The following is a 25961-nucleotide window of genomic DNA, read 5'->3' as shown; positions in this document are numbered from 1 at the left end:
TTGGGAAACTTTAATTGATAAGCTATCTCATTGATTGACTTGAGAATTTAAAAAGCACATAGTAGCTTTTTTCTAGTTTAGCATAATACTCTTCGTGGCCCGTAGGATTCTTTTCCGTAATATGCCTTAGACGAGCCTTGAGAAACTTTAGCAATACCCAGTCATTTTTCTTAAAGGCTAAGGTTCTTTTGTGCTTATTAGCAGCAACCCTTTTTGCCTTTGCTGTGAGATGGATATAACCTTTTTAATCTTTGGAAAAGATTCTTGTAAGTCTCAGCTATATTCATCAACAGTGAAGATCTTCCCATATACTTTAATTAGTAAGGGAGTTTTGGATCTTCCCTCTTTAACCTCGAAAGGTGCTTTACCCATAGAACTATGTACAATGTCATTGCACGCATACTCTATAAGAGGTAGGTACTTCTCTCATTGAGAACATTGATCTACTTCATGGCATAGGCTTTTAGTAGATTCAAGAATTGTTAGATTGGTTATTTCACCTTGGTCATCCGTTTCTGGATGATAGGCCGAAAGAGAAATTTAATCTACTTCCTAGATTCTCAGAGAAACACTCCTAGAAATTACTGGTCATTCTAGGATGTTTGTACGACACTATGGATGTTTGGAAGCCATGATACTTGAATATTTGAGATCTAAAGAGGGTTTCCGTTTGATGTGCCTTAATAGTCTTTTTGACAGGCATAGAGTGTGTTTTTTTGCTAAGCCTGTCGATTGAAAGAATCCAATTTGCTTTCCTCGATCGAATTTCAATTTTTGGTATACCATGTATTTTTAAACATACACTTGTATGTTTAATTTTCATGGTAGACCAACAGAAATACATTTCTACTCCTCGAAGAGTAGATTATGGAATCCCTCTTTGCCTAGCATAAGGAGAAGCATGGGATTCATACATGACTTTCTTATTGTGTGGAGTGAGTAACACATAGCCTATTTCTGTTTAGAAGATAATGTGACCTGAATATTGAATCTCTTGTATTGAGTGGCCTGAATATTTTTGCCCCCCCGTGAATTTAAATGCGACTCGAGCATTTGCCAGGCCAAAACTTGGAACTTATCAAATAGATCTTCTACCTGCGGCACGGGAATCTTTTTTATATATATAGTGATCCTATTTAGTGCTCTATAGTTAACACACATATGATATGTGCCATCTTTTGTTTGTATTAAAAGCATTGATGAATAGAATGGAGAGGAGCTACACATCATGAGGACCACATGTGGAGGATTGACATGTGTCTTTTATGCTTCTTAAGTCATTTGGTTTGAATTGAACACTTCAACCACTTAGTCAATTAAGCATGAAAACCGTTTATGTTTTTTGAGAGTTTATCTTTGAATTGAACACTTCAAAACCTTAGTCATTTAAGCATGAAAATCACCTCAAGCTTGGGCAAGGTTCCCACGAACACTTAGCAAGCCGACAAGCACCTCATGCCCCACCCCAAGGTCAGCCCTAGCTTGCCTAAGGTCAAAGGACTTTTAACACTAACTTTTGGAGGTCTTTAATGAAGCTAACGCTACGGTCTTTTAAGCATCATTAGATGCACATTGCTCTTTGATAGGCTACATCCTTTTGGACCCTTATTGAGATGTAACCATCTCTCCTCTTGGTCCCTTGCTGAGGTAAATCTAGAAGCACTTATTGCACATTGCTCTTTGGTAGACCTTCTCCTTTTGGACCCCTATTGAGATGCAACCATTTCTACTTTTGGTCCTCTATTGAGATAGGTCTAGAAGTACATATCTATATCCTAACTCTTGTTCCCCTTTTATCTTCCCATATTAAATGATCAGTTTAATATGAGAAAATCATTTGGTAAAGCTACATATTATATTTTATGACAAGAAGAGTGATGATAAGTGAGAAGCTATTTATTTCTCCTATGAATGTTTCTTCTTCTTCTTCCCTACCCTTATTTTCCGCTAGCTCTCTCCACTTTTGAAGGTGTTTGAGGCCTTGGGACTGAGGCTTGGGATAGTTAATGCTTTTTGCAAAGTCTATGTTATGATCGTGATGCATGAAGATTTCCATCTTCATTGCATCACCTAGGTCACAAGGAGCACAAATATTGTCGTGTACCAAGACTTAGTCTCTATTGATGGAAGAATCTATAATACAAAATCCTATTGGAGGGGAGAACGCGGCTCCACATAATTCCGGTCCTCAAATGTTGTCAAGTTCTCTCATTTCTCTCTCTTGCAGAAGTATTGTTCATGACAAGTTAAATGAGTACTATGATTATGTTGCTACCATCAATTAAGCTCACCTCTATTCTCAAAGTAGTCTCACAAAAATGATCTTTTTACTTATCTTAATTCTGTTATTCTCAAAGTTCATAGGCCATTTCCATTACATTGTGAGTATCTTATTGAAAAATCTTAAAGAAAATTCCAACATGTTTTCTTTTAGAGGAATAAGAGAGAATTTTACCCGCTATTAAAATAATAATTTTCATTTTTGTGTGTTATCAGTATGAACCTCACAAATAGCAATCATGAAAAAGATACACATGTCGATGTTTTGAAAGTGCCTTTGGTTTTTAAGTACGCCGTGAGCTCATTTTGAACTATTCAGGGCAAGAAGCAAGGTTTTATCTTCTCCAAAACTATGTTACAGGAAAACTCTCTCTCTCTCTCTCTCTCTCTCTCTCTCTCTCTCTCTCTCTCTCTCTAATGTATTGTGTGCACAACGTGCACAAAAAAAAGCCACATACATAATTATAGACTTCATATATACACAAATATTATTTAGATTTGCATACACATAGTTGAATATAAGTACGTATGCATATAAATTTTTGAAAAAATTTAAAGAAGAGTAATTTTTCTTAGTTAATTGTTAAATTATTGAAATCCATTAAAGTTTAAACATTGTAAAAAAGTATATTTGAAAGGTCTTAGCTATTTTAAATCTTTGTGATCCTTTTTAAATTTAATTTTAGTTTCTTAGTATTCCTTAAGTAGAAATGTAAAATTTAAGATTATAAACTTTAATTTTTTGTTTCTTTTAGATTTAGAATTTAGAGTTTAAATCTATGTTTATTTTCTAGATTTAAATTGTATTTGATTGTGTTGTAGATTAAGATTTTGATTTTAGGATTTATGAGCCTAAGCAATTTGCATATATATAAGTGAAGGTTTTGATTTTAGGATTTAAGAACCTAAGCCTTTGCACATATAGTTTTATTTTAAATTTTAATTTTTATATTTAAATTCAAGCTTTTGATTTGTGATTTAAATTTAAGGTTAGGTTTGTGTATTTTTTTTAAAATTAAAGTTACACAGATTAATAATTTGTTGCTTTCAATTTAAGTTTAAATTCAGAGTTTGCATTTTTTGAACTTACTTGTGGTTTTTTATTGATTTATTTGTATTTAAGTTTTCCTTTAAGTTGTAAATTTAGATTTAAGTTTATGGTGTAAGATTAGGTTTAGATTAGAAGTTAAGTTTGGTTTAAATTTAATCTTGCGTTTTCAAGTATATGTTAGCATTACATTAGGGAAAATTTATGTCATTAGGGAAAATTTGGACTCACAAAGAGGCCTTATAAAGAGTTTGACTTCTTCTCTCATATCCAAAACGGGCGTGCGGTAAAATTTTTGCAAAATCAACTCCAAACTTGGTGGAGATTTGACAGTTAGAATCTACTCTTCAAGCTCTTTCTATTGATATATAGCACGCCATGAGATTCCTCATATTTTGAAAGATTCTTTTTGTATTCTCTTGGGATGTGACAACTCCGTCTAGAATCTAGAGAATCAAAAAATAGAATCTTTCAAGATATGAGGAATCTTATGGCGTGCTATATATCAATAGAAAGAGTTTGAAGAGTAGATTCTAACTGCCAAATCTCTGCCAAGTTTAGAGTTGATTCGCAAAAAATTTACCGCGTGCCCATTTTGGACATGAGAGAGGAAGTCAAACTCCTTATAAGGCCCCTTTGTGAGTCCAAATTTTCCCTAATGCTTAAATTTAAACCCAACTTGTAGATTTAGTTTTGAGTTTAAAGCTTCGGCACGCCTTAGATTAAGCTCTACCAAATTTTAACATTTTTTAATTTTTACTTCACAGATTAATTTTCACATAAGTTTTAGGATTTATCCACACCTTATTTTCGAGTTATAGCCAAATTTGATTTTCCTTGTTAATTTGCTATGTAGTCTGTTAATTTTTTCCAATTTTGGGCTCGAACAAGACTTTACGTGATCCAAATGTTTTTGAAATCAAATTGAGTAGTCTACTCAAGTTGGTCTACCACCTTGAAAGTCTCGTTTTTTGGTATCAGTCTCAGAAACCCCCTGTCTATCTTTGACACGCTTAAGATAGATCTGACAATTTTGATTGTTTTATCATTGCACCTCAAATCAAATGCAATCCTGATAGTTTTCTACTTATCGTACTTCTATCGAACACGAAAAAACAGTACACAAAGTGAAAACTTCAACCTTCAATATAAAATCCCTACTCTCTACTTAGGTGATGTCCTTACCTACCACTAGCTCATCTCAAGGGCCCTCTACCTAGGACATCCTACTAACTAAAGCTCCCAAAGTCCTTACTGAGCATCCCTACTCTCAAGCACCTCTCAGCCGTGAGGATAAGGTCAAAACATCTGTTACTCTAGCCGAAACTAGAGAATGATGGAAATTTAAGTGAATGCTTTCGGTTTTCATGTAATCTAGGATGCCTCGTCCCCGACAACGGCACCAAAATGTTGGTTGGCTACCAAGCCTCACCATATCGATGCTAGCAAAGTGAGAACCACATACATAGAAAATTATCAATCCATGGGACGTAGCTGACTCCACTAGTGCATGGAGGCTACAAGAAATAGCTAATCTCTCGGAAAACCCAAGTCTATGTGATTTGTACCTAACTTGGTCTCAAATGTGTCTAAGACATTAAAAGCTACTTCCCTTACCGTAAGCTTATCTGGACAAATTTGTGTAGCTACGAGACTCCGAATGCAACAAAACTTAATGCCTAGCATGAGGAGAGTATTCTTAACACTCTCATGTACTCAAATGTCATTTTTGACACTAGAAAAAACTCACGCATGAGATAAACAGTCTTCTTTAGGTCAATCAATTTCAGTGCCCGAAGCATTATATGGCTTCCTCTAAACATGCTCTATCATTAGGGAAAAATTTGGACTCTCAAAGGGAACCTATAAGGAGGTTTGAATTTGCCTCTCTTGTCCAAAGTGGGCAACTCAATGAAGTACACATACACTTTGTCAAAAGCCTATCAATCAACATATCATGGGAAAGATTTTAGAAACTAGGTTCTAAATCCCCAAACTCCGATAAATTTGGAGTTGATTTGTAAAATTTATGGCCTCCCACATTAAAGCTGAAATCTTATAGAATATAAAAAATCTGATGGCATGCTATATATCAATGGATAGATCTCGATGAGTGATGGATTTGGGAGGATGCAATTCTCAAGGAGGTCTGAAGGCTAGAGAAGCCATAGCTGCACACACAGTAGAGAGAGAGGGCAAGAGAGAGAGCGAGAGACTCACACTCAATCCTCAATAGACTATAATGTACAATACAATATCTTTTTCAACATAGCATAGAACATATCATACATAGAAGCCTTTTCATATAGGACCCTTTTCATATAGGCTATCCGGGTTGTGATCCCTTAACTTTCATAAAGGTGCTGATAATATCTAAGATACTACAAAGGCTTATCTTCCACATAGGCATTGATCAACTGAGGGTGGTTTCTCACATCAAAGGCCAAAACTCAACAATCCTCCCCTTGGACTTTGGACTAGGACAGTACATTGAAGATGCATTATCCACTAAGGATGATAAACTGGTATCCACACATGATGGTAATATCCACATAGGATGACAAAATCCACACAGGATGATAATATCCACAGAGGAAAATAAAAGTCCTCCCCTACAAGTAGAGAGGCTGCATCTTTAAAGTACGTATTCATAAAATACAAGGTTGTTCCCCCCTTTTTCTTCTTTGTCTTCTACCATGTGAGATGACCCTTTGATAGGTCTCTTCCCTTTGTAGCTTCAGCTGTTGTTTCTACTACTGTTGCTTTCTCCACTGCTACTACCTCCATTTGAGTAGCATCAAAAAGGAGGGTGTACCTTCTTATCGCATTTGTTGCAAGGATTGTTTATGTAGCAGTCTGTCATTACGTGTCCCATTCTTCCAGATTCGTAATAATTTCTTCCAGTTGATGATGTTAATGGTGAATATATTCCCCTTGAGGATGTTGTGACAAAAGCCCCTCCTGATGAGGTTAATGAACCTTTTTGATTTCTTTCTTCTGCTTGGATTGAATTGATGACATCTTGGAAAGGTGGAGTGGGTTCATTTTCTTTAAGAATTGTGACTAAGTGGTCATATGAAGGTGGAAGTGCACTTAGTAGTACAGCCACTTGTCTTCTTTTGGTACTTCGACCTGGATGTAGGTGAGCTACGTGACAATGCCCTTAGGCCTATTTACTAAGCTAGCAATGTCCTCCCCTTCAGTCATAAATGACCTTGTAAAGTTTTCTTTTGAGACTAACTTTACGTCTTTTGGCCCTGGCTCCAAAATTACTTTCTAGGACATGCCAGGCTTCATGTGCATGCTTACTTTCGTCTATGAAATGCACATAGGTGTCATGCAAGGAAGTAATGATAATTCCTAATGCTTTTTCATCCTTGGCTAAATTATGCACGCTTTCTATGAGTGTGGATGCCCTAGTGTGCACTCCATCGGGTTTGGCTTGTTGCTCTAAGGCACTGTTGATGACAGACCATAAATTTTTTTTCATTAGGTAACTCCTTAACTTTGTTTGCCACGTGGGAAACCCCTCCATGTTGAGATTTTCTATTCCCTTGTCTCCCATTGTGCTAATAGAGGGGTCTTAGCTTAGGAGACTCTCCTAGCAAGTGTCTACCTCTTTACACGAGCACAATATACCCCTTACTAGATCATAGGAAATTTATTTGCAAGTCATTGCGCTTAGCTGCAAGATTTTGAAAGGTAATGAGAGAGAGAGTGGGAGAATGCTCGGTTTATTTCCACTTAATTTGTGAAGTACCTCTTCACAAAATAAATAAAAATTTTAAAAATAGATTCTTTGATTGCTTGGAAGCCTGTCTTTCAATTCTTGTTGAAGCTTTGATGAAGAAGCCGTTGATGCTGTTTAGACTTGAAGCTTGAGATGAAGCTTTGCTTGCCGCTTTTGAAGTTTAGAAGTTTGGGAGCTCAAAAATTTGAAAGCTTGGAAGATTTAAAGTTATGAAGTTCGAGTGAAAAACCGATCAAAAGATGCTTGCCGATGTCAAGCTTGGTGCCTTTTGGTGTGTGAAACTCCACTAGCCCACAAAATTTAAAGACCACCTTTATAAAAAAAGGTTATAGACAATGTGTAATGGAGCGCAGTTTAAAAAAAATGAAACTCAAAAATGGCGAAGAGAGAGAGTAGCAACGAATGTCATTCAATGGTAAAGTATGTCGATTTTTAGTTGTCGCATGATCTCAGGGTAACAGGGAGGTCACCTTGCTGTCGATTCTGCATCTAACTCGGATTAGAGCCTATCAGCTGATTGTCAATGTGTATGTTGGGTGTGTGTGTGTGTGTGTGTTGACGACATGGCTTGCCAATTTTGCAAGTGAGTGAGGTTGGAATCTAAGCTGTTCGAGGCTCGAGCAGGAGTAGTTGCGAGCAGACAAGGTGCACAATGGTCATCCTTTGTTAGCTTCTACTCTATAGATGCGGTAAGAGCGCCTTCCCATAATCCTGCCAATCGTGCCACTGAGAAGTCCTTTTGCAAAAAGTGAAGCCCCCATATGCCCTGCCAAAACTGCCTCCCATGTTTGATTTGATGTTGGGATAGAGGAAGGTTGAACCAGCCTCTGAATCCACCTCTTGCAGCTTGACCGGCCATAACAAGTTTTTCCACCGTTTACAGGTCTATTTTGAGAACTGTAATCTGCGCATAGTGAACACTCCCAATAAGATATCACTTAGTGATCGGGATGAAGCCTGGCTATGTGACCACTACGCCTTTTCAAAGTGCTTTCAAGTTTTAGGAGGTCTTTCTTGAAAAGGTTCCTTTAACAGGTTTATGAGAAGGCGCTCTAAAATACCTCGGTAAATAAACCTCTTAGCAGTAAGCTAACCCGGATACCATTTTTTGGAGCTCTCATTGTAAAAACAAGTATTATTTTGATGCATCGAGAATATTATAACTCTTATTTTCCGGTGTAACTTTGTAATCGATGAGCCGTGGCTACAAGCTTCCAAATTGTATCAACCTGTCTTTAGTTGAAGCTCCCAGATTATTAGTTTTGACCACCAAAAACCTCGGCTAAGGTATAAAAGCCAATTTTTGTAAGTTATTATTAAGTTTGGATAATGAAATACACAGAGTGAGCTAACAGTGCTCACTTCTCTCCTTCTTGCGCTTCCTACTCCCTCCCCGGTTGTCACATTGCAATCGCGGTTGTTGCGTTGCAACCGCAGGTAAGAGCTTTATGCATTGATGTAAGCAATTCACAGTATTTTGTAGCTCTTGGCGTCACTGACCTTCAGCCTAATTTCATCATAAGTAGGAATTTACACTTCAAAATAAAAAACCAAGGATAGGCAGGGTATTCGGGCATCATTGCTAAGCATTTAGATGCATTTTGGGTCAAAAATGACTAGGTCAAAAATCCACTGCTGTTAATAATTGTGATTTTTGGACTTGACCAAAAGTGGGATTTGAGACCATAATCATGTGTGCTTAGGTCTTATAAACATGTCCTAGAAGTTTTGTTACGTTTGGATGTCATTTGAGTTTTAACGGATGTGATTTGTTTATCGATGAGCAATTGGCTTTTGGTGATTTCAGTCACTTGAGTGTAGCCTGAGTTAGATGCGAGTTGTTTGTTGTTTTCCAAGAGATTGGCAACCTCTTGTAGCCTCTATGAACAAGTAGAGTCACCTTCGTCCCATGGATTGACAATTTATTTGTGGTTCTAGCTACATCTGCAATAAGATAGGAGTGAGGTTAGACACCTGTCCCACATTTGGCACCGCTGTTGGGGATCGAAGAGACCTAAACCAGGGAAAAACACGAGCGTCTTGTGAAGTTATCCTTTAACTTCCTCTAGGGTCTCCTAGAGTAAAAACTTTCTTTTTAAAACCGCATAGCAAGCTTGAGATTGTATTCTTTTGTTGTGTAGAGGTAGCTTGGAAGTAATCATACTTTTTGAGTGCCTTTAGGATTGTAGGATTGTAGAATTAGATTAGGATTTTGAGAATGATTGGTAAATGAGACAAGTCTTAAGATCAATGCTCAAGAAACCATAAAAAACAAGAAAACAAGTGTTTGTGGACACTTTCCACAACCCCATTGCAGTAGAACCTAAGAGTAGGGAAAGTAGAATCCAAGGTGGGTTTCAGAACATTGCTTTCTCCAAAAGAATCACTTATGAATTGTTATGTGAAGTTGCAAAATTTTAGGACTACGACCAGAAATAGCACGAAAAGTCTGTCAACCACTCAATCCAACTGGAGAGAATGCTTTAAAAGTTGCATGAACCTGTTGGTAAGCTCAAGGACACAATGAGGTAAAAATTTCCAGAGTTTGCAAAAACTCAAATTATTTACTTTTTCTTGACATTTTAGGCCAAATTTAGTTTTGACTTGACTGAGAGGCTTAAAATAGCTCATGAAAAGACTGTCCAATGAAAAAGTTTAAAAAAGTGTTCATTTTAGGCCTAAAGTAAATAATTGTAATTATTTACTTTCAGCTCAAAACTGACCAAGGTTGGTACTAGTAACTCTATGCATGTGTACAAACAACTTTTGTAAAGGCGCATAGGATTTGGATCACCAAATTGACCAACAACTGGGTAAAAACTAAAGTTTGTATTGACTTTCGAGAACTTGAGTGTAAATTGGGGATACCACTTCCTTTAGCATGTTATAATAAGCCCACAAATCAAATTGGGGATGTAAATGGACCAAGTTAGCATACCACTTGCTTTAGCATGTTATAATAAGCCCACAAATCAAATGTGGTAAGATTTGGATCATTGGATTGAAGATTGTGGCGAAATTTGCAAAGTCAGTCTACAGATACAAAATAGATGACCATTTGAATAAAAAATTGTCCAAACTTGATGAACTTGGCTAGGGAGCTTAAGTTGAGGTGCTTAATATATCTGTGTCAAGATTGGGACAAAAACTTACAAAAAAAATAGCTGGCATAAATAATCGCGATTATTTACATCTGTTACAAAAATTGATAATCTTGCACATTTGAGTATACCACCAGGTCAAGCACATCAAGTAGACCACACAAATCAATTTTGGTGAAAATTGGATCACAAAAGTGAGATTTAAGTCAGAGTCTTGAAAACCAAATCTACGGACACGAAATAGTTGCTAAACTTGAACAAATTGGGTCCAAACTTAGTGAAAATTTTTCAGGGACCTTAATAGGGTGTATACTTGGCAAATCAAGCCAAAAAGTGCAGAAAAAAAGAAAAATAAATAATCGCAATCATTTACTACTACACAGAGACACTAGTTTTGACTTTTGAACTTGTACAGTGGTAGACCAACATAATACAAGGCCATCGGATATTTTGGGTTCAGTCGGATCCAAATTGGTACATGTTCACTCATTTTTCAGGTTGTAGATTAATCCTTTGACTTTTTGCAAAAGTAGAATCTGAAAGTCGTCTCAACTGCTGACTCGCTTAGCTCTATTTGGAGTAATACACATAGACCAGTCACAATAGCTAGCAAGAATTGTACAGTTTTGTGAAAGAATAGCTAACTTGATCAAAATTGATAAAGGAATCAAGTTGCAGACAAGGAATTGACAGCTTGACGGAAGTTGCAATCAAGTCAAGTGGAAGAAATTGACAACAGGTCAATCCGATGGTAAGTACTCTATCCAGGGCTTCACAAGTCTTTATGAACCTTAGATCTAGTCGTGTACTAGGAAACCAAGGCATATTTGGAGAAACCTCTAGTAGAGTATCCACCGAAGAAAGTGTGAATCAAGGCAATCCCTTGCATGCAATATCCTTGAAGAAGTCTCAGACACTTTTTCAAATTCAACATCTAAAATGTCTTCCTATTCCACTCACTCAAAAACCAGAACGACAGTGCGCTATAAGCATATACTCTCTTTTTGTAAGAATAATTGCCATGGAGCTTAGGTTTACCTGTATCCTAACGAAGAGTATGCTATTCGCATTGATGACCATGTATTGAGTTTGAAGAGGGAGATCATGGTAAACAAACAAGGAAAAATGTACATGGATAGAAACGAAACTCAGTATTTACAAGTGAAAACCCTGATGTGATAGAAAAATGGGGGTTAGAAGTAAATACCATAATTCCAAATTTGAAGCCTTTGAAACAGTTTAGTACAGATAATCCTAGGATCAAAGTCTATTGTTGGGAGGATAGAAATATCAAAGATCTTCTATGGACTTCGCATGACAAATCAGGACAACTAACACCCATGAAGATCATCTATATCTTCAAGATCAAAGACAAGGGTTCAACAGATCTACCGACCTACCTATTTAGGGATTGCTATAACAATCACTTTGTTTTGATGACACATGAGAGGTGGAACAAACCAAATACCAAGGGTACTCCATAAGGGATTGGATATTGGGCCAAGGACTAGAAACTATTCCAAGAGAAGAACACCGTGAGAGATCTTCTAAGAGTAATGTTAAGAAACCAGAAACCACCTCATCATGAAGAAAAACGGGTGACACTAAAGCCAGTCTAGGGCTACATGAGTCACTATTTCCAACAGACTGGTTTGAAGGACTCGGAACACGACCAACTTCTAGGAGACCGGGAGTTGAATCAAGTAGACGTGTCAGACCAGCTGATTTTCAAAAATGGGTAAGAAAATACAGTGGATCTGGGGATCCATATGACCACTTAGCAAGCTGTAAACAAGTGCTAAGAGCATAACGTATATTTGATTTCCAAACTCAATTTGAGGGGTTTGGAATGACATTAGAAGGAAAAGCATTGACATGGTTCCAAAACATTTTACTAAGGTCAATCATGGATTTGAATACATTATCTCAAGGATTTATAGTTGCTTGTTCCAAAACGGGGATCAAACACAACACGGTAGCTCAAATCTATAGCTTTAAACAGAAACAAGGTGAATCTGTTAGGGATTGTGCAACTCGAATGAAGCAATACATTGCAAGATTCCCAGAGCTGGAGATACCTGCAGAAGAAAGACTAGTACCATTGTGGGGTGTATATCCATTGTATATGGTTGATTTCACAAAATCAATCAAGCCAAGCCCTCGAAAAGCAGAAAATAGCTCAAAGGCTACAAAACATCAAATTTGACATAAGAGATCAGACTGACTCCAAATGGGTCAAAATTGGATGAGATGCTTCAGGACTATGTAACAGACAAGTCCATAGCCTCAAAAGTGACTAACCAACTCCACAGGCCATGTAGTCACAAAAACCGATGATTTCAGAGTTGACAAAGCAAGAAGTGATGCTGGCAACACAAAACTTTACCAAATTCAATGTAGGACTTGTTTTAGGTGTATAGAATATGTTTAGCTCAAAATTCTCAAGTTTTGCAAGAAAGAGTTGACTGCTTTAAATATTCGTGATTATTTACTTTTGCAATATTTTGGCTTGAAAATGATACCATCACGTCACCTATCACTTGTCCACACCTATTACATGTTACATTTCAAGTATGAGCCAAATTGATCAATGATAACTGGGAAATGTTATCATATACATGTGGTAGTGATGTGTGTGAACATAGTAGGACCGTCGGGGCATTTTTTTCCCCTATTTAGGAGGTTTTTTCCCCCCTTCATTGCACATACACCCATTACTCTAGGGCTATCTATCTTTCCATTGCACACTAAGTAACACACTCTCTATTGTGTGCCTTGAGCTTCCTTCATCTTCTCCAAGCTGTGTGCATTTCTCTGCAACCCTAGTTCCAATAATTGGTATCAAAGAAGGTTGCATCCTCCCGGGCTAGTCGCCAGCTTCTCCAGCACATGCGTGCTCACTTTCTCCGATTACAGTGAGGTTTGGCGAGCGTTCACAGGTCAAAAAATATTTTGGAAAGCTCGTAGAGCATAATCTGCTCATATTTCTAATTCAGACTCATTTCGGCCTCCATTTTCACTACAGGCAGGTCTACACAGGCAATTTCATCATTTTGTGCAGAATTTCTATCAGTGCCGTTTTTTGCATAACAGGTGCCTTACAATCTTCTATGGTTTGTGCTATATAGCACGTGTTCTTTCTGCTCCGTTTCTCCTCTTTTCGGGAAGTTTTCACATCAAGTGCAGCATTTACCATGGCTTACAATAACACAGATGTGTTCAAGATGTTTGCTGTTGAGGATAGGTTGGATGGACAATTACCTTATGTGGGCTTAGATGATGCAACACATTCTTGTGTCAAAGGGCGTCTGGAATATAGTGTAGGGCATTGATGTACGTCCTGGTTCTGAGGATGTAGGCGATGTTGAGGATGTTGCAGGTCTTGCTGCAAGGATTACTGCTATTAGAGTTGTTTTGCCTACGGTAGAACAAGCTCGTTGGGATGTAAAGGATTTGCAAGCTCATGCATTGATTGTGCACCATTGTTCCTCACATTCGTTCAGAAAAATCAGCAAAAGAGGCTTGGGATATTCTAGCAAGTCTTTATGCAAGCCGCAATGAGGCTAAAATTGCTTTGCTACGTAAAGAGCTGGAGTCGAAGATTATGCATGAGGAAGATGATATGGACATTTTCCTTGCTGGTGTCAAGGATATCAATGAGCAACTTATTTCTACACGTTAAGTCATTTCACATAGTTCCCTTATGCAGATTGTTCATGATGCCTTACCAGATTTTTGCTAGTACTTGGAGACTTATGACCCAAGGAAATCCTGAAGTTTTCGAGTTTGATGCATTATGCACATTGCTGTTGCAAGAGTCATTTTCCAAAAAAAATAGGACTAGATAGCGTGCAGTTGAGCAGCCTTTATTGCTTTATTGCTTCTCAAAGAAAGGGTGATAACAACAATGCAGCCACTTCTTATGGTTCTGCTGCGAGTGGAAAAACTTATGTTCCCAATGCTTCTGTTGGCAACACTTTGTCTTGCAATTCTGGTGATAAGGGCAAAAAGAAGATGCATTGCCATTATTGTAAAGCTAATGATCACTTGATCAAGCAGTGTTCTAAGTTAGAGGCTAAGAAGAAAGAGGGTGGTTCCACTGCAAATGTTGGTTCCACTACAAATGCAGCCATTGTTGAGTCTTCTGTGAAAGGAGATTGTGATGCTAATGTTGATGCAGAATGGGCTTTTAGTGCAAAGTGCACTTACAATCCTGTTGTCCATGATGCATGCATGTCAATTTTTGCAGATTCACATGTGTGGTATTTCGACAGTGGTGCTACAAAGCACATTACCTCACATCGTGAATCGTTCACCTCTCTCGAGTCTGTCCCTCATGGAAATTCAATCACTTGTGCCAACAATGCCTCTTATCCGGTTCAGGGAGTTGGAAAGATTGTGCTTACTGCTACAAATTGCAGTTCTTTCACACTTGTCGATGCACTTTATGTACCTGGGATCAAGAAGAATCTTTTGTTTCTATCTGCACTTGCTAGACTTGGACTTGTAGTCAAATTTGTGGATGACAGATGTACAATTCATGATCTCAGTTTTGGTAATGAAATTGTTGCATCTGGGCTTTTGTGCCGTGGGCTGTATAAGCTCACTTTGTATGACAAGTGTGGACAAAATTTTGCAAATGCAATTGCAGATTCAAGGGCTATTTCAAATGCAAAACTTTGGCATGCACGTTTTGGTCATCTGAATTTTGCCAGTTTGCTGCATTTGCAAAAATCTGATATGGTTGCTTCTTTGCTGTCTCTTGAAGCACCGGTCAAACATGCAGTTTGTGAAGGCTATATTTTGGGTAAGATGCAGCATTAGAAGTTTCCAAAGGATGGTTCAGTTTGGGCCACATGCAGGTTGCAGCTTGTGCATAGTGATATTTGTGGGCCCATGCAAACTCCGTCCTTGGGCAATTACCTTTACTTTGTGACTTTCATTGATGATTATTCTAGGCATGCATGGGTATTTCCACTTAAAGCAAAGTCCAAAGTTTTTATGTGCTTCAAACAATTTCTGGCTATGGCTGAAAATGTCTCGAAATGTACTATGGGCACCCTCCATTGCGACGAGGGGGAGAGTATATGTCTCATGAATTTAATGAATTTCTGGCTAGTCGTGGGATAAAACACAAATGTACAATGCCTTATACACCTCTGCAAAATGGTGTTGCTAGAGGAAAAACAGATCACTTACGGAAATGGCCGGATGTATGGTACAAAATCAAGCTTTGCCGCATTCTTTTTGGCTTGAGGCCATCATGTGTACCACTTATGTACTGAACAGGTGTCCTACAAAAGCTTTTCATTCTATCATTCCGTATGAAGTATGGCATGATAGAAAGCCTTCTATTGAGCACATGCGTGTTTTTGGTTGTTTGGCATATGCATTGGTGCCACAAACACAACAAATAAGATTGGATGATAAGGCTGTCATATGTATTTTTGTTGATTATAGCGCTGAAAGAAAAGGTTACAGATTGTATCATCCGCAAACAAAGCATATTCTGGTCTCACGGGATATAGTGTTTGTGGAAGATTCTGTTTAGCCCTTGCTATCATGTACTAGAGATAGTAATGTAAGCTCACATGACATTTATGACACTTTGTTGCCTCTTTTCAATGGTGGAAGTTCAAATGTACATTCCAATGAGGCAAATGTACAGCTTATGGAGGTTTCTAAAAATGTTACAGATCAGCCTATTACTGATGCACATGTACATGATGTACTCGATGAGGAAATGGCTGAAAATGAGCAGGCTACAGGTATGCCAAAATGGCTGGTGCATACATTGCGTGACAGTAAATTGGATGCACCTTTGTCTAGTCATACTCGTTCAGGCTCTCACCATGCATCTTATGCATCAGATTGTTATGCTTTGGTTGTGTCTGACTTACATGATGTTGAGGAGCCTCTGTCTTTTGATGAAGCACAAAATTCAGAAAATTGGATGGCTGACATGCAATCAGAATATGATGCACTTATAGAAAATGACACATGGATTTTATGTGATTTGCCTCCTCACAAAAAGGCCATTGGTACGAAGTGGGTTTACAAGTTGAAACGCAAGCCGGATGGTGAGAATCGCCATAAAGCTCGACTTGTTGCAAAGGGTTATGCACAACAAAAAGGCATAGATTATGAAGAGACTTTTGTTCCCACTTGTTGTATTACTATTGTGCGTTTTCTATGTGCATTGGCAACTCATTTTGGTTGCGATGTATATCAATCATACATTGTTACTGCTTTCTTAATGGTGACATATTTGAGGAAGTTTATGTAATGCAACCTCGCAATTTTGTCAAGAAAGGACAAGAGGACAAAGTGTGCAAATGTAACAAGGCTTTGTATGGGTTGAAGAAATCTCCTCCTGCTGGTATGAGAAAATTGACACTCATTTGGTCAAACAAGGCTTTTGTAACAGTCCAACAGAAAGCACATTGTATGTAAAGCATGTGGGTGATGTACTTCTCATTGTGGTTCTTTATGTAGATGATTTGCTGATCACTGGACCAAATGAGAGACATATTTCTAAATTTAAGGTTGATTTGAATGCTACTTTCAAGATGAAAGATTTGGGGTTGTTGCATCATTACTTGGGTATACAGTTTAAGCACTTTGATGGTGGTATTGCCTTGTGTCAGAAACGTTACATAGAGACATTGCTATGTAAGTTTGGACTTGAGGATTGCAAACCTATTGGCCACTCCCATGGAAACAGGTTTAAAATTGACTCGTCATGATGTTGGTGATTTTGCTGATGTCACTCTTTACCAAACTATTGTTGGCTGCCTCATTTATGTATGCAACACGAGGCCGGATATTCAGTTTGCAATCTCACATGTTAGCTAATTTATGCATAGCCTAGGGTCTAAGCATTGGCAGGCTATTAAGAGGATGTTTTTCTACCTTAGTGGCACTTTACATCTTGGCTTGTTTTATCCCAGGGGGCATCATTGCGGCCAGACTTAGATTCCCTTTCGGACTTAGATTGGGCTGGTTAATTTGACACGCGACTGTCCACAAGTGGTTTTTGTTTCATGCTTGGCATTTCATGTATATCATGGCTTAGCAAGAACCTATTGTGGACACTTTGAGTTGTGAGGCTGAGTACAAGGCAGTCTTCACAGGTATGGTTGAGTGTGTATGGCTCAGACGCTAGGTGTTGGACAGTGGGTGTTGGATAGGACATTGCCAGCACTATCTACACTGGTAGTCAGAGTGCATTGGCAGTTGCAAGGAACCCAATTTTTTGTGCTCTCCCAAAGCTTATTGAGGTGAATTACCACCATGTCAGTGAGAGGCTCTCAGCAGGAGAGATCAGCTTGGCTTATGTGCCAACACAAGACAACCTTGTAGATCTTTTCACAAAGGCATTGTCTCCTAAGAAGCTCGAAGCTTTCCGCAAAGCTTTGGGCTTACTCTCCTTTGTGGACTGATCATGTTCTCAGGGTATGGCACTTCTCTTTACTCATGTTCCAGCTCTCGTTCACCGCATCACTCAAGGGGGGATTTGTTACCATATACATGTGGTAGTGATGCGTGTGAACACAGTAGGACCGTCGAGGCATTTTTTCCCTCTTTAGGAGGTTTTTCCCCCCATGCATTGCACATACGTCCATCACTCTAGGGCTATCTATCTTTCCATTTCACACTAAGTAACACATTCTCTATTGTGTGCCTTGAGCTTCCTTCATCTTCTCCAAGCTGTGTGCGTTTCTCTACAACCCTCGTTCCAACAGGAAAATTGTCAAAAAACGCAAAGAAGTCCTTTCAAACCAATTTTTGAGTTATCAGTCACATTTTTGATCCAAATCACCTCATATCACATATACAGGATCTACATCATGCCTAGAACCAATTTGCACCAAAAAATATTCATTTTGATGAAAATGTTAATAATTGTGATTATTTACTTTTTTGCCAAGATAGGAAAAAATTGCAACTTTGCTTTCATAGGATCAAAGCACATAATGTCCTAAGCTCATTAACCAAGTTTGAACAAATTTGGAGCTCAAAATATCAAAATTCTTTTATATCTACTGTTTCATAGACTGAAAACCTTACACTGGCACCATTTTCACCCTTGCACTCAAATGAGCCCACACTTCACTCAGAGTATCCAATTGATATGTATTTCAAGCCTATGATGCCAAATTTGCAAAAAGCTAAAAAAATTCATCATCTCTAACTAATCATGATTATTTACTTTTGCTACAAAGTTTTGCTTGGACTTCATGATTTTGATCTTTACATGTTTTTATGCATCTATGCATGTTCAAATTAAGTTTGAAGCAAATTGGACTCAATCTGTCGCCAATTCAACAGACCGAAGGACATTTCAGAACATAATCTACTAAATTTTCTAACTTTGGCACTCTATGCACTTAACAGGAGCCATGCAAGCTGCGGAGAAGGCCAAGAAGAGGGCTAGTCAAAAAGAGAAGCTACAAGAGCTTCCACCATACCAACTGGACCCCCGTTTAGTAAAGACAGCCAAAGCAACCTATCTGTCAAAAGAACAGCTTGAGGAGAACAACACAATGGTTTTCACAGGTACATTAAAAAATGAAGATGAACATTAGGTAGAACTACAGCTTCTGTTAGAAGAGGTCTATAATGTCGCGACATAGACCAAAACAAAAGAAGCTAACAAAAGGCTTGGACTCAGAGAATTCTACAAACAAGAGCCATGTGGTGTAGATTTTTAGAAAGCCTATGAGCTTTTGTCCACAATCAAGGAAGATGGAACAGCCCAGATTACTGACCAACAAGGGCTCAAAGTAGAAGTGGTAATTACAAAATAAATAGTGGCTGAAGCTCTCAAGTTGCTGACAGAAGGGATGACCATGAGAGCTAGAGACAGAAAGACAGCGGGGAGGAATCCCAAACCTCGAGCAAGATTTTTTGAGCGACCTATAAATCGAGCAGACAAAGGAGAGATAAAAATCTCAAGTACAACAATGATATGGATGTTCCGGTAGGGGCTATGACTATTTTGCTCCTTTGTGACGTTTGCAAATTCTTATTACACTCTTGTTCAATACCCAAGGCAAATGTATGTGTGGAGTTATGATGGTGGTCACAATAAATTGGGTCGATGCATGTGAAAACTCTTATTGTTGCCGTATGATTTCTAGCTCAAGAGGACTTTGTACCTACAAAGACTCTATATTGAGGACAATAGAAGAAACATCTAAATATTTAGAGGAGGCAATAGGGTACATGTCGTCACATAAAACCTTTACCTACTATAGCTATGGCTTCGATGCACAACTAACATCCTACACAACAATGGGTGTAGTGTAGCCTCCACCGTCGCCCCTCTCTTAACTTTGACTTGACAATATTCTCAAGGAGTTGATAAAAGTCCATGAAATTTACTTAAATATATCATAGTCAAAGGAAAATTATTTTGAAGATGCATTCAGATTGTTTTGGATTTGCACGCATTCACTGTAATACAAATACTTGCATGTCAAGGTCGAGCTAGATGCACCATCCTCAAAATTGGGGCAAGATTGCTAGCACTAGACAAACCATTCTCACAGTTGTAGGAAATAAACTGTCTCTTTGGATATACCTTAAAGGGAATTTTGTATGTTTGTGAGATTGATTTTTCTCAAACATTGGGATGGGTTCAAATGGAGCACTCTAAGGAAAAATAAGTTTGTGTCACATGGCTTATCATGACTGGAGGCTAAACCTTCCACCTTGCCCCAACTTCTCCCCCCCCCCCCCCCCCCCCCCCCCCCCCCCCTCCCCTTCTTTCCCCAGGGCAGAAATGTAAGACTACTGCTCAAAAAACCGATAGCAACATGCCACCATGGATTTGAACGTTTCTCCATCCAATAGTTGAAACATATAGTTTGTGTGACCATATGAGAGCATCAGAGCTTTTGCGTCTTCCGTTGAACCTCCAACAAAAATTCAAAACCTATTTTCCTCTGCCCACCATAGAAACTCTCAAATATATTGATTCTCACCTTTTTGAAAAGGAGTGAACGAGCACTCTAATGTGGTCTCCATAAAATCCATAGGTACATGCCATTTCTGTGCTCTCAATAGTTTCCTACGACGTTAAAACTCTCTTCTTCTTCTTCTTCTTCTTCTTCTTCTTTTTCTTCTCTCTCTCTCTCTCTCTCTCTCTCTCTCTCTCTCTCTCTCTCTCTCTCTCTCTCTCTCTCTCTCTCTCTCTCTCTCTCTCTCTCTCTCTCTCTCTCTCTCTCTCTCTCTCTCCCCTCGTCGACTAGATCTTTAAGGTCTCTTGGGATAGTTTCCTATGATGTTAAAACTCTCTTCTTCTTCTTCTTCTTCTTCTTCTCTCTCACTCTCACGCCAAGCCTTGCTTCCGGCTGTACTTCTTCTTCTTCTCCCTCTCTCTCTCTCTCTCTCTCTCTCTCTCTCTCTCTCTCTCTCTCTCTCTCTCTCTCTCTCTCTCTCTCTCTCTCTCTCTCTCTCTCTCTCTCTCTCTCTCTCTCTCTCTCTCTCTCTCTCTCTCTCTCTCTCTCTCTTACATCCATAAATTCACATAGATAGCATTCATGGCTTAGATACAACACCCAAAGTAAGCATTACATGGAGATAGAAGTAAACTGCAGGGATTATCAGGTTGGGACCCTCAAAAGAACAACCTGGAGGGCGCCTCGGAGCACCGCAATTGTGTTGTATGCAACGCACCATACCGCGTCCTCCATGAACAAGCTCATAAACTTGCAAAACACCATCGCTAGAAAGCTGCAGCAGCAGACGATCAACCACCCACCTCAGCTCTCTCTCTCTCTCTCTCTCTCTCTCTCTCTCTCTCTCTCTCTCCCCCATGAACCTTTCTAGTGTCATGCGTTTGAGCCTCTCGATTTTCTAGCCAGACCTGAACGCCCTGGACGCTTTCCTCATCCTTCATCTGTTGTGCCTCAATGGTAGCCCCCATGCAAGAAACTTCGTCTAGCTATCCACGCCGACGTGGACAGCTAGAGAGAGTTTGACAAGGGTATGCGCGGCTGTTAAGTCATTTCGCCAAGGCTAATGGCTAGTTTATTTCTGGCTTTGGTTATCAAAGACTGTCTCGCCACTGTGGCTTTGGTTATCAAAGACTGTCTCGCGACTGGAGACATAGCTAATCCTGAAGTTGAAGGCATGGTGTCTTTTTTGTTGCCTTCTCTTCTACCTCGTCCAGCAGCTGCATGCCCTGGTGGCGGGATCGCGGGGAGCGCTGAAGAATATTTTCCTTCTACGTAGAAAACAAACTAATGGTACGTTATCAAAAATAAATCAATTAACGCACCCGACTCCCCCTCCTGATATAATCCACGCTGCTGTGTCTGGGCCGGGAAAGGTAGTAGCAGTGAGCTCTCCACTATCGCAATGCATGCCGACGTGCAGTGCTACACCTCTCTCTCTCTCTCTCTCTCTCTCTCTCTCTCTCTCTCTCTCTCTCTCTCTCTCTCTCTCTCTCTCTCTCTCTCTCTCTCTCTCTCCCTCTAGCAGTCCACGCCGGCGTGGGGTGCTAGAGAAAGATTTAAAGCTTCTTCCAAATGGCATTTTGAAATCGGACCTATTGAAGTTATCAAAGGCCTTTGAAGGTAAGCAACAGTGTTCGGGAGAAATCATCTTTCCAAACATTCCAAATTCCTGTCCTCTTTTATTTCAAGAGGAAGTTTCAAAAAATCAGGCTATTTTTTATGATTTTTACACTATTTTTTTTCGATTCTGGGGCGGCATTTCTCCTTTTTTCCGTGCCCTCAACCGGCATCTTTGAAATTGCAAACAGCACGATATTAAGCTGAGATACATTTTTCCCAAACTTTGGTGAGCAATATGAGCTACTCAAAGGGTGCGCACTCGTACTTTGAGTGGAGTGCCGCCTGGAAATAAGGAAGCTGCCACACGAGTCGCTTTGTGCACACATGCTTTCTCTCTACAGGAAAATCGCTCTCTCACTCTCAAGTTTTGCCCTTAAAATTCGAGCCCCAACATTCAACTGTGTGCAAAGCTCTAATATTATGCATTTGCCGCAGCGGATTGCGACATCAAGTTCTTCTCCCACTGTGGTTGGCTTTTAGCTACATGTGTGCACCTCTTCAAGAGATATCTCGAGATTTCTTTTGTTGCTCTCTCTCTCTCTCTCTCTCTCTCTCTCTCTCTCTCTCTCTCTCTCTCTCTCTCTCTCTCCAAATATGTATAAATATCAGCTCACGTCAGCCTGGTCTACTAGAGAGATATTCTCATGTGCATTTTGTGAGAAACTCCAGTTTATAATTCCTATTTAAAAATAAAACTCGAAAACTATAACTATATAAAAAAGAACTGGATTTTTCATGCTCAGTGAAAAGTAGTACATTACCAAGTAATCATGTAAACATTGCTCGTGCATGACTAAATTCTGTTTGTTTTCTTGAGAGTGCAATGACAAAACTAGAGCTTCATTGTGTGGACAATGAGCCCGGTTGTTTGGAGAAGATGTCCCTCTACACATGGGCATCACAATTCCATTGCATGTAGCCAAATAAGCACACAAAGCAGTGTAATAAACAAGAGGTAGAAAAAATAGGGTATGCCCACGTTCCTAAGGAGCTATGACGTGGTTGTCAATTCAAGTTGATACTACATTTGCATTCAACGGTGTGCAAAAGTGATGCAAAACAACGTTCATTGATGCTCATTTACAATTTTCTCATACGTCTACTTCATGCGATAAGGTCTATACGAGCATGAGACAAGTTCATAAAACCATTAGGAATAAGGGACACAAGTCAACTGCTTGAGCTGGTAAAGTTAAGGGCTAGAAGCCTAAAGTTGCAAAGGAGGAGAAAAATCAGAGACTCAAGATCCACAAATAAAAAACATATATATAGTGTTTTCTCTGGCACTATTGTCTCACTGTAATTATTGGATTTGAAGATAGAAATACTTGAACAATTTTGAAAAGTAGTTTGCAGGGTGGTCCACCTCAAATGTATATGTATCTATATTTACATGACATGCTTAACCTTTTAAGGCGGAGCAAATGTTGGCACAAAAGGAAATCATCAAATATGTAAGTATCAAACAATATAAAGAACCAAAGCACTCGACAATTAAAGTCTACCATAATACGTACATAGTAAATAGGGTGTGAATAGATCAATGATACACTTAAAATTTTTAAGGCGGAGGAAAAGTTGACACAAATGAAATCATCATATATGTAAGTATCAAAGAGTATTAAGAACCAAAGTACTTAACCAAAGTACTCTAATTAATCTATGGATCTCGCTTGGCTTTTGGTTTGCTCGAAAAATCTCGCTCGGTGTTTGGTAAGACTCGACAGCGGGTACCTTCACCAAGGAGACTGCTTCAGCAACATCTAGTGATCTCATCCAGAAACAAGTGGAAGAGCCATCATGGTTGTATCACCAACACTTCCACTTTCTAGAAAAGAGACCGCCAAGGTACACAACACCCAATCATGCAATTGCGACTATATTTACACGTGTTAAAGTCGACAACCAGGCAACCCAATGTTGATCACACACAGTATGTGCTATCCACACTGAAGGGAACAAAGAAAGAGGGCAAGGTACCCTATCTAGGAGCACCTGAGGTACTTACAAGAATAGTATACCATGCTATCAGCATGGCAGACAATTTGCCACCTACCCCAGATCAACACATGGATTATGTCTGCACAGCCATCCCCTTGAGCCACAAGGTCCACAAAAAGAATTTACAAATCCAATGAAGAATCTGTCGAGAGATCTCCTGAAGCACATAGCAGTGAAAGCTCAGACAATGAGGAAAGAAGAGCCCGCATTGAAGAGATGAAAAGAAAAGCAGTGGCCGCACATTAAGAAGAGCCTCAACAGATAAAGGTGAGGTTTGAAAGGGAAAAAGAAACCTACGAAAGAAGCCGTCTAGCTACAGGTGAGGACCCTAGAAAGTGGGTACCAAAAGAGTTAAAGGGGCCGAGAACAAAGAAACCTGCAAGGAAAGAAGCAGAAAACCCCAAGGATTTTTTGGAAATAATGTACGTGGAAGCGGAAGCATCAAAGCTAAAAGAAGCTCAAGAAGATGAGAGAAAGGCTAGAGAAGATGCGTCCGAGTAAGAAAAACAAGCTGAAGCGACACAACAAGGTGTGGCCCAGCAGGAACAAAGTGAGATGGCTCCTCCACCATCCTCACCTGCTACTACAGAACAATACGACCACCCCATGACAAGCCCTCCACCATCACTGACAGATAGACCCACAGAGGGTGATCAAATAAAGAAAAAAGCACCAGAACCAGAAAGAGCTGCAAGTCCTGAACCATAGGAGGCAACAAGTTTTGAGCAACCAAAGACGCAAGAAACAGAGGCCACACCATCTACCACCACCGAGCAGGAAACAGCAGAGGCATCCATGAAGCCTCAAGAAGACAAAGCAGCAAAGGCAACCGCACAGCCTCGAGGAGAGGTAGAACCCCTGCCGCTACCACAAACAGCCCTCCACAGCCACACACAGAGACTGCTGAAACATCTAGGCAGCTCGTAGAGCAAGAAGACTAGTAGATAAATGATGAAGTTATCCTACAAGTAAAAGAATATGCCAAGTAGATGTAGAAGATGACAGAGAAGATGCGAACAACAACACTTAGCCACACTGCTAAGGCTAGAGAGCTGGAGATGGTCATCAACGCTCTCCAAGGAGAGATAGAGGATAGAATGAATGCCATCTCCGATCTGTAGAGCCAAAACCAAGAGCTAAGAGTTGAAGCTGAACAACACCAGCTGGTAAGAGAGAATCACCAAAAGTAAATGGAAGAGCTAGGTGAACTTCTCACGAAGTTATCAGACGCTTGCAAAACAAAAGACGAACAACTAATAGAGGTTACCAACGAGCTCTTAACTACAACTCGGTCAGTTCAAAAGATCCAAGTACAGCTAGACGTAGCAAACGCTTCATTGCAATATTTAGAGCAGAGGATCAATGATCAGGAAACCTTCTTGAGATAGATAAGAGAAAATCCCACAATTGCTTCAATCAAAGGTACATATGAAGTGTATAAAGTACTAGAGAAAAAGAATAAAGATCTGGAGCTAGAGCAGTCACAACGCAGAGACCTTGCATTAATGCGGGTACAAAGAGAAGAAGAGATGCTCAAGGAGATAAGAGAGCTCAAGAGAGTTAATCACCTATTGTGAGATGGACAGCAAGAGATGCAGGAAGAAGCAGGTACATCAGAACAAACCCACATTGATATTCCCTCAATCTCTTTCACTGAGATGGAAACATAGTCGACATAAGGGCTAGGCAGCAAAGACCACTTTTAGGTACAAATCGCAGATGTCGATCAAGTGCCAATGGTCCAGCTGTCAAAAGCTAAAGAAGATGCATTTAAGGAGCAAGTCGCTCAAGAAATGGATGAGCAATGGAAAGCAGCGTGGATTGGGAGTTGAGAGTTCTCCATTTTTTCAATGTTACTTAGCTCACTCCCAACCAAATCAATGCACAATGGCATCAACAATCACTAACATATCCCTTGATCAAGGTAGAGCTGATCTAGGTTAAGGAACGACTATATAAAGACATGAAAGCAGAAGGCGCGGATGAAGTCCACCCCAAGTGGAGAAAGAGCTGGCTGAACAAGAATCCTAGATACTTGATTCTGTTCACAAGAGCACCTGCGGCACTTAAAAAAGACCCAACTTTTTGTCTTGCACCAAGAGTAGGGATGTGGCAAGCACATGAGGCAATGCCAAAGAAGTGGCCTACATGGTTGAATTATCCGAGATTGCCAGCTCTAGAAAAGGGAACACCAA

This window comes from Adiantum capillus-veneris, chromosome 4 (assembly GCF_014529385.1).
Source record: "Adiantum capillus-veneris isolate H3 chromosome 4, ASM1452938v2, whole genome shotgun sequence".
In the NCBI taxonomy this organism is placed as follows: domain Eukaryota; kingdom Viridiplantae; phylum Streptophyta; class Polypodiopsida; order Polypodiales; family Pteridaceae; genus Adiantum; species Adiantum capillus-veneris.
The sequence above is the reverse complement of the archived record's forward strand: the minus strand, read 5'-3'. Positions refer to the sequence as shown.